The 14,237-nt window shown below is 38.7% G+C and overlaps 1 long non-coding RNA gene across 1 annotated transcript in view; it reads right to left on the bottom strand.

Moving 5' to 3' along the window:
- LOC138378680 (uncharacterized) overlaps nucleotides 1-14,237 on the bottom strand; it is a 40,995-nt gene that overhangs the window by 15,085 nt on the left and 11,673 nt on the right. The window contains exons 2-3 of the long non-coding RNA XR_011231961.1: nucleotides 13,489-13,616; nucleotides 1,165-1,335 (exon numbers count right to left, since the gene is read on the bottom strand). This is a non-coding gene — a long non-coding RNA (uncharacterized lncRNA). The remainder of the gene's footprint in view (nucleotides 1-1,164; nucleotides 1,336-13,488; nucleotides 13,617-14,237) is intronic.

Raw genomic sequence — 14,237 nt, 5'->3', positions numbered from 1 at the left:
GCAAAATCCAAGCAATATTTCTTTAGAGTAGAACTAACCATCTGAACATATATTACACACTAGTCATCTTAAATAAAATATCAAACTCCCCTAACAATCCTAGAGGGAAGTGGTGTGGTTAAAGAAAAGGATGTGAATTAGAAGAAAATCTCTATTCAATTCTGTGGACTGGTTTTTCAAATAATTCAGTTCAACAAATATGTACTTAGGAATTCACTAAGAAGAGCGCATAAATGTCAGACACGATAGGGATATAAACGTAGCCTTTGACTTCAAACATTCCTGAACAGCATAAAACATAATCAAGTAGAAATGCCTGAGACACTAAAAGATAGGGCTTTGGGTAATCAGAAAAGGAAGAAATCACACGAATGTGGATGATTTCTATAGCAAATAACACAAAATCTCAAGGCAAAACTACTTAAACAATAAAGCAATTCAGGTAGGGTGGCTCTAGGCATAGTAAACGGGGCTCCAGTTCTACTTTTCTGCAATCCTGTTGGTGCTGCCCTCCGTCATGGAGGCATCGCCTTTGAGCTACTAGAAAAATGGCTACAGAAGTCCCCAGAAGTCACATCCAGATAAAACCAGCCCCAGAGAGAAGAGGGACCATCTTTTTTGTTCCTTTTCTCAAATACAAGAAAATCTTCTATTTCTGTATCTTGAAGTAAAAAGAAAAAGAGAAAAAAAAAAAAAAAAGAAAGAAAAGAAAACCTTCCCCAGAAGCCTCTTGCAGAGTTCTCTTTTATCTCCCATCAGCCAAAACTGTCTCTCATATCCATTACTAGAACAATCACTTCCAGAGGGAATGAGATCCACTACAACTAAGATGACCATGGATACCGGTAACCATCATGACCATCCCTTCAGTGTTGGCTGAATATTTCAAGAATATTTCCAGCCTTGGAATGAAGAAGAAATAAAAAAGAAAAATTCATAAGCAAAGGAAGAGATGTGCCTAACTGGAAGAAGAAAGCCAAATGCTAAAATCATACAATAAATACACTGTTAGGGATAAAGAATTCTCTTAAACTGCACTGTTGTCTTTCCCAGTGATACAAAAATTAACTTACTGTTCAGTAAATGCTAAGAATGCAGAAGTCGTCCTATTTTTATGGAAAGGATTGAGGTTATTTAATTATCAGTGGGGACAATCAGACTTACCACTCCTCATCAGTGGAGCCACCCATTCAGCTACGTCTGGGCTTAGAACATTCCACATTATGCATCCAGATGACTCTGCAGACTCACTGCCAGTAGTTCTTCCTTGAAGGTTTCTTCTCATCTGGGGAAGAGGTTTCACTCAAAAATCCACGCACTCCAAACCGGCCCTATCTGCAAACGAAAGCATGCAATTAGGAGGCAAAAAGCTGCAGGGAGCAATTCCCCCTCCCCCATCTGTAATTAACTGATCCATATGAAAACTGAACTCAAACATCAGACTAAGCACCATGTTTAAACTAAGCAACCTACACTTCAACACTAGTAATGAGCTTATTATATGCGGTTACCACCCTTTTCCCATCATATAAATCTGTTGTTGCTTCCACAGTATACCGGTACAACCCTACCAAACATTGCCAGTAAGCAGAATTCAGCAGACAGATATTTTTGTTGGACCCACGCAAGGTTGGTCTCCACAGTGTGTTAAAGGATAGCTACCTACATTTATAAATCAGAAGACTTCACGTGAAAAATCAACACTTCTAGCTCTCTTGAAAAATCAGAAATTCTGGCAATACTGCACCCACGTTCCCACATGGCAATAATCTGGTGGAGCTGATTAACAGTGAACCCTCTAGGTGGGGCATGGACTTCGCAGTTCTCCAAAGATAAGGCCACTCTTTCATGTTACAGCCTGGCTCACGGTTACCTGCCTGGACTCCACAGGCAGCTGAGCTTCCACTCTGCTATGTATTTCCGGTAGCTCCCAGGGAACATTTTATTATTGCCAAAGCCAGACATGTTTTTCTGCCTTGAGGATATAATATAGCATAAGGGAATAACAACATGGGCTTAGTCAGAGCACCCAAGACCTCAGTTCTAATTCTGTGAATGACTAGCTATGGGATCTCAGGCCTGTTTTTAACCTAAAATACATTTCTTCATTTACAAGCACCCAAATAAACCTATAAGCATTTAACACAGTAGGCAAACAGGCCTAAAATCTAACCTGTCCAAGCTGAATTGATAATCTTAAATCCACTGCTTCCTCATTCTTCCTCATCTCAGTAAATCATACCATGATCCACACAGTTCTGCTCAAGCCACAAACATGACAGTCCTTACCATATACTCTCCTTGTCCCCCCAAATCATCAGCAAGGCAATTGATTCACCCTCCAAAATACATAATTTGAACAGATGGTTAGAATTCCAGCCATGAAAACAAACAGCAATTCCTCCCTCAGAATCAAATACTTTGCTGAAATTGCCTATAAATTCAACTACTTAAATAATAGTAGCTTGAAATGTCAAGGTTCCATATTATGAGGAATATTAATATTTCATTAAAAGAAAAATGAAGACAAATATTGGGGTTGCTGCACATCACTCCTTGCAATGTATTGGTATTACAATTCATAAGCTTATGCAATTCTTCAACTCTAAGCTGACAAGGAACTCAGAGGCTATGCTAAATCTTATAATGAAATTGGGAAAACCAAAAGACTACTGTTAGCAGAACTAAAGTGATTTTAGGAACGCTGCAGGATATATGATCAATACTCAAAAACGAAATCTATTTCTATAAAACAATTGTTCAAAGAACAATCAGAAACTGACACTGTAAAAAAAAGTTCATTTATAATATGAAAAATATGAATTATTAATCAATTATCAAATGATGTGCAAAGACAAATAGAGAGAGATACTATGTTCATAGATCAGTGCAGTCAATGGTGTTAACATGTCAATTCTCCCCAATTTAAGCAATAGAGTCAGCGCAATTCTAGTTAAAATCCCAGCAGACTTTTTTGTAGAAATTGACACGTTGGTTCTAAAATCACATAGAAATGCAAAAAAGATAGAATAGTGAAAATAACTTTGAAAAAGAATACCATTAGAAACCTTATCCTGTGTGAATTCAAGGTTTAATATAAAGCTATGAAAAGAAAGTACTGATACATACAACATGGATAAACCTTGGACATACTAAGTGAAAGAAGACAGTTACAAAAGGCCACATATTACCTACTGTGCTGACAGAAATGTAAAATTGTACAGCTACTCTGGAAAACAGTCTAGCAGCTCCTCAAAATGTTAAACGTAGAATTACCATATGATCCAGCAATTTCATTCCTAGGTATATATCCAAATAAATTAAAACATATCCACACAAAAAAACCTGTACGTGAATTTTCATAGCAGCGTTGTTCATCACAGTTGTTTGGGTTCACTCACTCACTATCTATTCATTAGTGAATAGATAAGTCAAATGTTGTATATCCTACAATGGAATAATATTTAGCCATAAAAGAGAATGATGTACTGATATACACTGTCCAGATCAAACTTGAAACGTTATGCTAAATGAAAAAAAGCCAGTTGGCCACACACCATATAATTCCATTTATATTACATGTCCAAAGAGGCAAATCTAGAAAGACAAAATATGTTAGTGGTTGCCAGGGGCTGAGGAGAGGGAAGAACGGGGAATGACTGCTAATTTCTTATTTTTGGGAGGGGTGATGAAAATATTGTAAAATTAGATAGTGGCAAAGGCTGTATAACACTGACTTATGTACTTTAAAAAGGTGTTTATGTTATATGAATAATCTCAATAAGGCTGTTACAATTAAAAAAAAAAAAATTTCTCCCCTCACTCCCGCAAAACAGAAAAATCGATTATTTCCTTAGGATGTACTCTCGGAAGTACTAAGTTCTGCTCTGTGACATGTGCCAAAGTGCTTCTGAAACAGGTTCCACGGATTTGTACTCCCTCCAGCACTGCATTCAGCACCTGTGTCACTGTGCACACGTCTCAATCAGCACCATCTCTTAAATCTGATAAAAAAATTTTTATTATTGGTTGAACACTTGCCCCTCCTATTTTCATCATATATTTCTTTCCAAAGGTTCAGTTTTTAGCCTTTAAAATTTACCATCTTTATGCATACAGCACAAATGCTTCAATATCTAAGGAAATGTAGAAATAGTTTCTTGCCATTTTGGTCAGCAATAATTAACTCATCCCAGTGGGTTCCATTTCAGCTTTTAACAATAAAACCTGCCTTGAAGTCAAATATTCTGAACAGTTATAAGAGCCACTCTGCCTCTCAGACAGGGAAATTAAGAAGGTCACTACAATACGAGTCCACCTTGGTTACGTCTATTTCCAGTTTCCCGACTGCAATTCACTTTCAAGTGAAATGTCCAAGTGGCTCCCAAGATATTTTAGAACCATAAGGTGTAGCAGAAAGGAAATGAAACATTTATTAGCATCTTGTACAAGCCAAGTGCTTTACGTGTATTACTTCCTTTAATCTTAATAAGCCTATTACCCTCACTTAAATGAAAAGGAAAATAAAAATCACCCAGGGTAAGAACTTGCCATGCAGCAAATATGTGCCAGAGTTAGGGATCAAACTGAGGGGTGTCTACCTCCAAAGTCCATATTCTTTCTGCCACTTTACAGTGCTTCCAAAGCTTACTGACTCTGAAAAACCAGAAAGGACTTCAAACGTGAGTTCTGTCACTTACTGTGTGACTAGTTTCTAATCTCCTTTAGAACAGTTTACAAAAACAAAATAAATGTAAAAAGAGGAGGCTAAAAACTTACTGTGGAATGAAACTTTTTAAAAAATTACATTTTTTTAAAACAGCAAAATGTATGGAATAATTCTAAACACTTTTCTCGAATTTATCTCAAGATTCACTTTACCTTCCAACAAACAGAGACACCTGCATATCCATTCACAAACATAGAATGTGGATGAAAAACATTTTTTAGTGACTACACTGCCAGTCTCTAAACAAGAAATACATCGTTTCTCAGTAAAAAAGTCCACAGTGACTACACTGCTTTTTATTCTTCTTTACCCTGTGAGAAGTGCTCTTCGCAACACATGCACCGTCCGGGATGTAGCATTGCGGGGTAAGAGAAATGGCCACTGAACAGAAAATGACTACAAGAGCTTGCGAACAAGCAGTAATACAACACAGGAAAGGACATGGCTAAAAACAAGGCAAAACATCAACAGCCTACTCTACCCTAGGTAACAGGTACCTTTCCTGTGGCAAAGGAAAAAACATTTAAATTATAAACCCCTTAAAGGATCTTTGATTGGCTTTAAAAATTGCTACTTTAAGGCCCAGCACAGTGGCTGGTGCCTGTAATCCTAGCACGCTGGGAGGCCAAAGGAGAAGGATCCCTTCAGCTCAGGAGTTCAAGACCAGCTTGAGCAAGAGTGAGACCCCCCCCACCACAAACAGAAAAAATTAGCCAGGCATAGCGGCGCATGCCTGTCGTCCCAGCTACTCGGGAGGCTGAGGCAGGAGGATCGCTTGAGCCGAGAAGTAGGAGGTTGCAGTGAGATATGACGACGCCACCAGCACTCTAGCCCCAGCAACTAAGACCTGTCTCAAAAAAAAATTGCTACCTTAAGGCCCAAACAATTACTTGACAAGATTGGGACTGGTAATTTCCAAGGCTGCAATACACCAATACATCTCAGCAATTCTTTTTTTTTTTTTTTTGTTGAGACATAGAGTCTCACTTTGTTGCCCAGGCTAGAGTGAGTGCCGTGGCGTCAGCTTAGCTCACAGCAACCTCAAACTCCTGGGCTTAAGCGATCCTACTGCCTCAGCCTCCCGAGTAGCTGGGACTACAGGCATGCGCCACTATGCCCGGCTAATTTTTTCTATATAGATTTTTAGTTGTCCATATAATGTCTTTCTATTTTTAGTAGAGACAGGGTCTCGCTCAGGCTGGTCTCGAACTCCTGACCTTGAGCAATCCACCCGCCTCGGCCGCCCAGAGTGCTAGGATTACAGGCGTGAGCCACCACGCCCGGCCAGCAATTCTTCCACAAGAATTTTCACAGTCATAAAACAAAAGTCAAATCAAACATTAACATAAGAATTCTTACATGCTAAATTTTCTTTTTCTAAGAACTCCCTCACTCTGACACATAACAAGGGTAGCAATATCTAATAAAACTCTCATACTACACATAGATGAAGGCTGTCAAAACAACACATTTTTCTTCTAGAAGTATTTTATTATTAAGACATCAGTAGGACTTGGGCAGTCTAAAAAATATGAACGTATTTACAGGCCCATATTTCACCACAGGGCTATTTCAAATAATTCTACTTTACATAGAGTCAGGAACGGTTTTTGTTAGCTAGTATAAAACAATCGCGCTATTGTACAATGGTGAGAGAGCTCTTGAGAAAACAATTATTGCTTAAGTAATTCTTGTCTCCAGTTGACTCTGCCACATTCTGCTCTCCATAAACACCATTGTTTTTAATCACAACTTTACTGACAGCTTTGCCCTTCTCAAACAAAATTGTCACTTTCCAATAAGACCCTTTCAAACTGAAGTAATAAAAAGCAATGCTTATATGATCATAATATTTGCTAAGGTAAAATGTTATAGAATAGTATGTATAGTAAGATCTTACTTTTGTGAAAAAGCATATATTCACTGATTTATCTGGAAGGACATTCATCAAAATATTACTAGTGGTTGGTTATCTTGCGGTGGTAGGAGTAAAGGTTTCTTCTTTACCTTATATGTACTTTCTGATGCTCTATATTAAACACTTTTTTTCATATGTACATAAGAGAGAGAACAATTTGAGTTAGAGGATAGGAAATGTAGGTGTCATATTTTATAATAATTCAATACCACCAGTTTAAATCTACTTATTCAGAATTAACATAAAGCAAATGTTGCTCAAGAAATACCAATAAATTCCCCTGAGCCAACAAAGTTCAATTTTTAAACAATAAACTTCCTCAGATAAGAAAACGATGCCTGTAATTTCATGTCTCTTTACTGGAGAGCTGGGGGGAGGGTTGGAAATGGGCTGGAATGTCCAGGTACCATAGGAAAGATAATGGGAAAAAACTCGAGAAACAAGACAAAATCATTTCATTGATTTAGTGACATTTATTTGTAGAAGAAATCATGGAGTAGCAGAAGTAAATGATCAGAAAATGTAAGCAAGCACTTCAAGAGTAATAATGGGCAAAAGAAGAAAAAAGCCAGAAAAAAAAAAAACCAAAAAACAAAGAACAGAACTCAGACATATTTATGGAAATCATTCTGGGGGAAAAAAGGGTAGATAATGCTATATCACTAACTGAATCAGATCTGCTTTCTTGACTAGAAAAGGAACACCTTTCAAAAGGCTTATTTACTTCTCAGTAGTGAAACCAAGAACACTCTCAGAGGAATCTGAAGATCTTTTGTGCCTGCTTTGGAATAAGCTAAACTATTAGATATACAGTTAAATAATTAACATACAAACATATAAATAGCTAATTTTAGGCATTAAATGAATCTCAAAGTAATCATCAGATGTGAAGGGAACATAATTTTGAAAAAGAAAGCAGGTAAAGCACTGAGGAAATTTCACTAACTCCTATGAAGAAATTATCTTTAAACCAAAATAGGTAACTCTGCTAGGTTAAAACATAAGAAATTGCCAATAGTCAAGCAAACACCAGCAATTTCGCATGGGCCCACCCAGTGGTCTCCTGATAAATATTGAACCACCACCTCTTTTGAAAAAAAGAGCCCTGATTGGTAGCTTTAGCCCATTCCCATGTTGGAACTGTCCCACCACGGCCAGTTTCAAGCTGCCAGATGATGGCACCGAGCGCGGAGTCGGAGCGAGAGGCGCAGGCACCTCCCCAACTCCAGCACACCATGGCTTCATGGAACACGCTGAGGATCAGAGCGTCCCCAAACTGTCCCACCCTTTTCTAAAACCAGGCTTTTGTCTGATTGATCCAGTTTCTGTCTTCCCTAGGTTAGAAGAAATATGCTGTTGACAGTTTAAAATACTAGAACACTAAAATCATTCATAACAAAGAACAGATGAGACTGGTACCTGGTTTCATCCATTCAACACTTTACTGCACACCTGTTTGGTGCCAGGTAGTGTTCTGAGCATTGTGGACAACAGGGAACAAGACAAAGGAGGTCCCTGCTCTCATAAGAAATATATATAAAAATAGGCCGGGCGCGGTGGCTCACGCCTGTAATCCTAGCACTCTGGGAGGCCGAGGTGGGCGGATCGTTTGAGCTCAGGAGTTCGAGACCAGCCTGAGCAAGAGCGAGACCCCATCTCTACCAAAAATAGAAAGAAATTATATGGACAGCTAAAAATATATATAGAAAAAATTAGCCGGGCATGGTGGCGCATGCCTGTAGTCCCAGCTACTCGGGAGGCTGAGACAGGAGGATCGCTTGAGCTCAGGAGTTTGAGGTTGCTGTGAGCTAGGCTGACACCATGGCACTCACTCTAGCCTGGGCAACAGAGTGAGACTCTGTCTCAAAAAAAAAAAAAAAAAAAAAAAGAAATATATATAAAAATACATAATTTCAAGGACTGAGAAATGTCATGAAGAAATTAAAACAGTAATGGGGAAGCTATTTTAAACTGAGTGGTGAGCTAGGCGATATTTAAGCTGAGACCTTAAAGTTAAGGGGCCAGGCTCAAGATCTGGGAAAGACCATTCAGACAAAGGAAACGACTAGTGTAAAAGTCCTAAGGCAAGACCAAGCATGGCATGTTTGAGAAATTGAACAGACTAACTTGGATAGAGTGTAATGAGCAAAGGTGAGATTGTCTGAGAGGTTGTCAGAGGCAGGAAGATCTCCTGAGCCCAGGAATTCAAGACCAGCCTGGGCAACACAGCAAGACCCCATCTCTAAAAAAAATTCTGCTCAGCTGGCTATGGTGGTACACACCTGTAGTCCCAGCTACTCAAGACGCAATGGCAGGAGACTGTCAATGTAAAAACCTCCAATAGAAGTCTCATAGTTTTAGGGAGGGATTTTGAGTGTACAAAAATGTATTGGTATGCCTGTCCTCTTAGTACTGTGCCACCTATTTAGTCCCCCCTTAAAAAAGGAGAGGAATATAAGTATATTTATTGTTTTGCACGGTAAACTAGCAGCTAGCTACAACAATCCCAGGAGTTATGATCACACCACTACACTCCAGCCTGGCCAACAGAGCAAAGCCATGTCTCTTCAAAAAAAAAAAACAAAAAACAAAAAACAAAACCGTGACTATAGCTGAAACAAACTTAGTGGTAGGACTACACATCAGCTCAGAAATAAGGATCTTATTAACCCAAGATGGTTACTTCATACGTGAAATGCTAACATAAGAATTCATGTACGTCAATGTTGAATTCTAATGAAGATGACCTAATTAGTCTATCAAATACATTCACTATATTGTTCAGGCTAGGATTATTTCAAAACCATAGGCAAACACTTCTAGTGTATCATCCAAAATCATTTTATTTGGTATGTAAATAGACTTTTTAAGAATTATAAAGGTCATGTTTATTTTAACGTGAAAGAAAAATATAATACCAAATCTGATTTTTGTTCGAATTGCTGCTTAGGAGTTAAAGTAAAATATCAGCATATCAGTCTAAATTACATGTTCATATTACAAAAACTGTAAAGAAATATACACACACATACACACCCACACTCCCTATAGCCATGAAAACCAAGTCCACATTATGGCCACATAAAAGTCCCACAAGTCAACAAAGACAAATTTTTGCATATTACACAAAAAAAGGAAACTGTGTAGACTGCTTTAAGGAGAATTTATACTTGCACATAAAATTATTTATTCATTCAGGAACTACTAAGCTACTCATTTCAACAATTTATCTAAAAGATTTTTTTTGTTTTTTTTTTTTTAATCAACCAACAGGAAATGAGACCTACAGCTCAGGGAAAAAAAGGTTAAAAGAAAAAAATCTTGTCTCAGCAGAATGAAATACTAAAAATCTGCATATCATTAATTCCTCTTGCACTCTCATTTCCCAACTAAATATCAGTTAAACTGCATTTTTAGACTATACATTTAAGTCTGTACGAGCATTTTTCTTTTCTTTTTTTTCATTTAAGAGCACAAATAATTATATGCATTTAATAATACTCAATAAACTTGTGATTATTGTAGCTACCTGGTAGTTTACTGTGCAAAACAATAAATGTACGTATATTCCTCCCCTTTTTTAAGGGGGGACTAAATAGGCGGCACGGTACCAAGAGGACAGGCATTCCAATACATTTTTGTACACTGAAAATCCCTCCCTAAAACTATGAGACTTCTATTGGAGATTTCTACAAAAAAAATAAAAACTGCTAAGAATACCATTAGGCTTTCTCAGTAATTTCTCCTTTTCTTTAACAAAAAACGTTGAGCAAAACACAGAAGAACAATGAAGTTTTGGCTCCTGATCTCACCTGAGCCTACATCCCTGATAAAAAGAAGGGTATAATATAGTCCAACTTGAAGTGTCTAGTCCATGAAAATCACCTACACTCAGAACTCAAGAAATGTAAATAAAAGAAATATGGGACAAGCCCAAAATAAATTTTTTACATGTTGTCACCCTATTTCCAAACCAGGTTTTCCTCTTCTTTATTTCATTTGCCTTAGCTCTCTTCATTCCTTTCCTACCTCCTCTGTCCCTTACCATTTCGCTGTGTATTTTCACTTCCCATACACAAAAATTGACTTGAAACTTACTTTATACTCCTGTATCTAAATTTGTTTCTACTTAATTCTTACAGGACTATACGGTTTTAGGTGAAGTTCAAATACTTTTGTTATAGAAACATGCATATAGGCTGTAACCAGCATCAGGAGTAACAAGACAAGCAGCCATTCATTCAGGAACCGTGAGTGCCCATCACGAGGCCAACCTCCATCCTGGGGACTCTGCAGTGAATAAAACAATGCTCTATCCCTGAGGGCACGAAAGCAAGACTGCGCTTGGCAGGTTCAAGAAACCTGGAGGATGCCTGGGGGCCAGAGTAGAGGAAGCCAAGGAGAAACCTGATTGTGTAGGACACAAAACCAGAGAGGCAGGAGGTACAGATCAACGGAGGCTCTTATAGGCACAGTAAATATTCTGGCTTTTACTCTCAAGGACATAAAACGCCACTGAACGGTTTGAACACAGGAGTGAAATAATCAGACTTTGATGTTAAAAGGATCACCCTGGTTGCTGGGTTGAGAATAGAAAAGTGCAGAAGCAGTGGGGAGACTAGTGACTATGAAAATAACACAAGCAAGAGATTATGGTTGCTTACAGGGGTGGCAGCAAATTGTCGTTCCATTTATAGTTAAGGCAGCATTTAAAGTATATAAAGAATGTACTCTCATGATAATTAGTTGAATTAGATGTGGGAGTATCAGAAGGAAAGGAGTCAAGACGTCTATGAGGTTTGGGGCCAGAGAAACTGAAAGAGGGAGTGGACATTTAAAAGATGAGGAAGAATGGAATGGAAACAATTATTGGTGGGGCTGGGAGAAAAGAAGGAGGCGACGAGTTGTTCAGTTGTGACATGTTAAATTTGGGATCTAGATGGCTAGTTAAATTAGATATCTAGCTGAAAATGTTGAGTATGCAGATGAACATACAAGTCTGGAGATAGGAAAGAAATTCAGACTAAAGATAAAATTTTTAGTTAGAAATATATAATACTAGCTAGATGAGATGAGATCACTAGGGACTAAATATAAATACAGAAGAGGTCTAAACATATATCCCCGGAACACTGCCTCATTTTTTAGAAGTTGGAAAGATGAAAAGGAACCAGCAAAAGAAACTGAAAATAAGCAGTAATATCCCAGAAGCAAAGGGAAGAAGGTTTCAAACAAGAGAACATTATCAACCACATCAAATGGTGTTATTGCTGCTATATTCACTGACATTAAAATTCACCAAAGAGGTCACTAGTAACCTCAAAAAAGAGCTGCTATAGTAGAATGGAAGAGAAAAAAAAAAACCTCACTGTAGTGGATCCAAGAGAGAGAGGGAGTACTAAAGACCACAAATATCAACTTTTCTGGAGAGTAGTAACTAAAGAAAGATGTGGTGTTGAACAAGGTTTTTTAAAGATGGGAGATATCAGTATCTACATGCTGCATATGTATCTATATGCTGACAGGAATGATCTGGTAAAAATAGGACACTGACGCATGTCACTGGCATGCACAAGGGGATGGACACGGAAGCAACGCAGTGTCCTTGACAGGAGGAAGGGAGAGAACCCAGGGCAGCAGTGGAGACTGGGGGGAAGACCAGCAGAAAATGCAAAGAGCATGGGCAGAGGCCTGAGGGACATGGAAACGCTTTCTGATCGCTTTCATTTTTCACACACAGGAAACACGTTATCAGATGAAAATGGAGAAAAGGATAGACGTTTGAGGAGAGAGGTGTAAAATAGTCCTTTAGGGGAATGCTAAAGTGATTCAACCAGGGCAATGCACTAGGATTACACCACTGTCAGCAACACAAAGGGCTTTCCTGAGGTCAGCGGTCAGGCACTGAAGGGGAGACCCGGGTCAGCATGGCTGTGTTTCCCTCAGAGCACGGTCTACTGCCCAGGCGCAGGCTGAACCGGATGGAGAACTGCATGTAAACGGTGTGGGGTGGAGGGCTGGCCAGGGGAGTGCAATGGAGGAGCGCCCTACATGGAACTGAGGGCGCATGAAAGGGAGAGATTATAATAGTGGACCATGGATTCAAGGCAGGGAAAATATTCAAGTAAGGATGTGCAGGAAGGGGGACAGTACAGAGGTGGCAGAAGCAATGGACTGCAGGTCCCAAACAGACAGAAGTGCTGTCAAGGGGGGTTACAGCTGTCCCACGGGGGTTTGGTTCATGGAACCCCACCATACCAAAATCCCCAGATGCTCAAGTACCAGCTATAAAATGGGTAGGTATTTGCATATAACCTATACATATCCACATACTTTAAAGCATCTCTAGATTACTTATATGTAAATGCCACGTAAGTAGCTGTTATACTTTAGTTTTTAAATTTGTATTTTGTTTTAGAGACAGGGTTTAGTATTTTTGATCCACAGTTGGTTGAATCCTCACATGTGGAACCCACAGACACAGAGGGTCTACTGTATCTGACAGAAGTTGGAAATAGAGGATGCGGAGGCCCCAGTGGAATTATGCCAAATGAAATATCCTTAGTAAAGTATGGGCAGTTCTGGTTAAAATGTTATAGAACTACCTTAAACACTAAAGCAAAACGTCACCCTGGGCAAAGTGGGCCCGCAGATAAGGAAAGCTTGGAAGTGAAATTAAAGATAGAGAATTATATCACAGGAATTATAGCTGGGGGTCCCAGACATAGAATTCTCAAGAAAACTATTTCCAGCAGTCCTAGGGCGTCAGCTCTGAACAACCTGTCCAACTCAGAAGGCAAAAATGCCAGATCACAATCAGATGAGCTAAAATAAACTGTACCTTTCCCCTCAATCCCTTTTCCCCACTGAGCTGGACCCTGAGCAGGCGAGGACGTCATACTGAAGAGAATCTGGCAAAGTAACAAGAGAAATCAAGTAGGAATCTTCCTCCAAAGCAGGCTTCTAGGTCTGAAACAGTGGGGACCAAAGAAAAGTTCAGAATTGTGTGAGAGTCTCAACACTGATTATACTGAACTGCACCTTCTAATGACTAAAATAAGATTATGAATGACAAGTAGCCACAAGAGTTTTTATTACCTGAAAGTTACTGGAAAAGCTATCTGATCTTACTAAGAGCTCATCCAGAGGTAGAGACTGAATCTATGGAGGGTCTGAAGGCACAGCGAAAACTGTTTTCTGCTTAAGCCATATCAAGTCCCATCCACTGAACATACTAGTTCCACAGATACCCATAAATTCCCACTACATGTAAGGTATAAAATATACACAATGCTAGATGTAGTAAAAATTCATTTTGGCTTTACTAAGCAAAAAGTGAAAGCAAATTATTAAGTCAAATAAAACAAAAGTCATTTTATGTTTGAGTACGAGTACAAAATTTGATCATGGAAGATGTCATAAGAAATCTTAGCATGAGTTTCTAAGCAGGCAAGCAACAAAATAGAAATATCAGGGCCCACCATTTAGTCATTTTCAAAGTCACCTCTATTTAATGCGGATTTATCTAATGCATTCTAGGAAAAGGAGTATGTGTTACTATAATCTTGACTGAAATACATTTACAGGTAT

Source organism: Eulemur rufifrons, chromosome 30 (assembly GCF_041146395.1).
Source record: "Eulemur rufifrons isolate Redbay chromosome 30, OSU_ERuf_1, whole genome shotgun sequence".
Lineage (NCBI taxonomy): Eukaryota > Metazoa > Chordata > Mammalia > Primates > Lemuridae > Eulemur > Eulemur rufifrons.
Note: the sequence above shows the minus strand (reverse complement) of the source record. Positions and strands in the feature narration are given on the sequence as shown.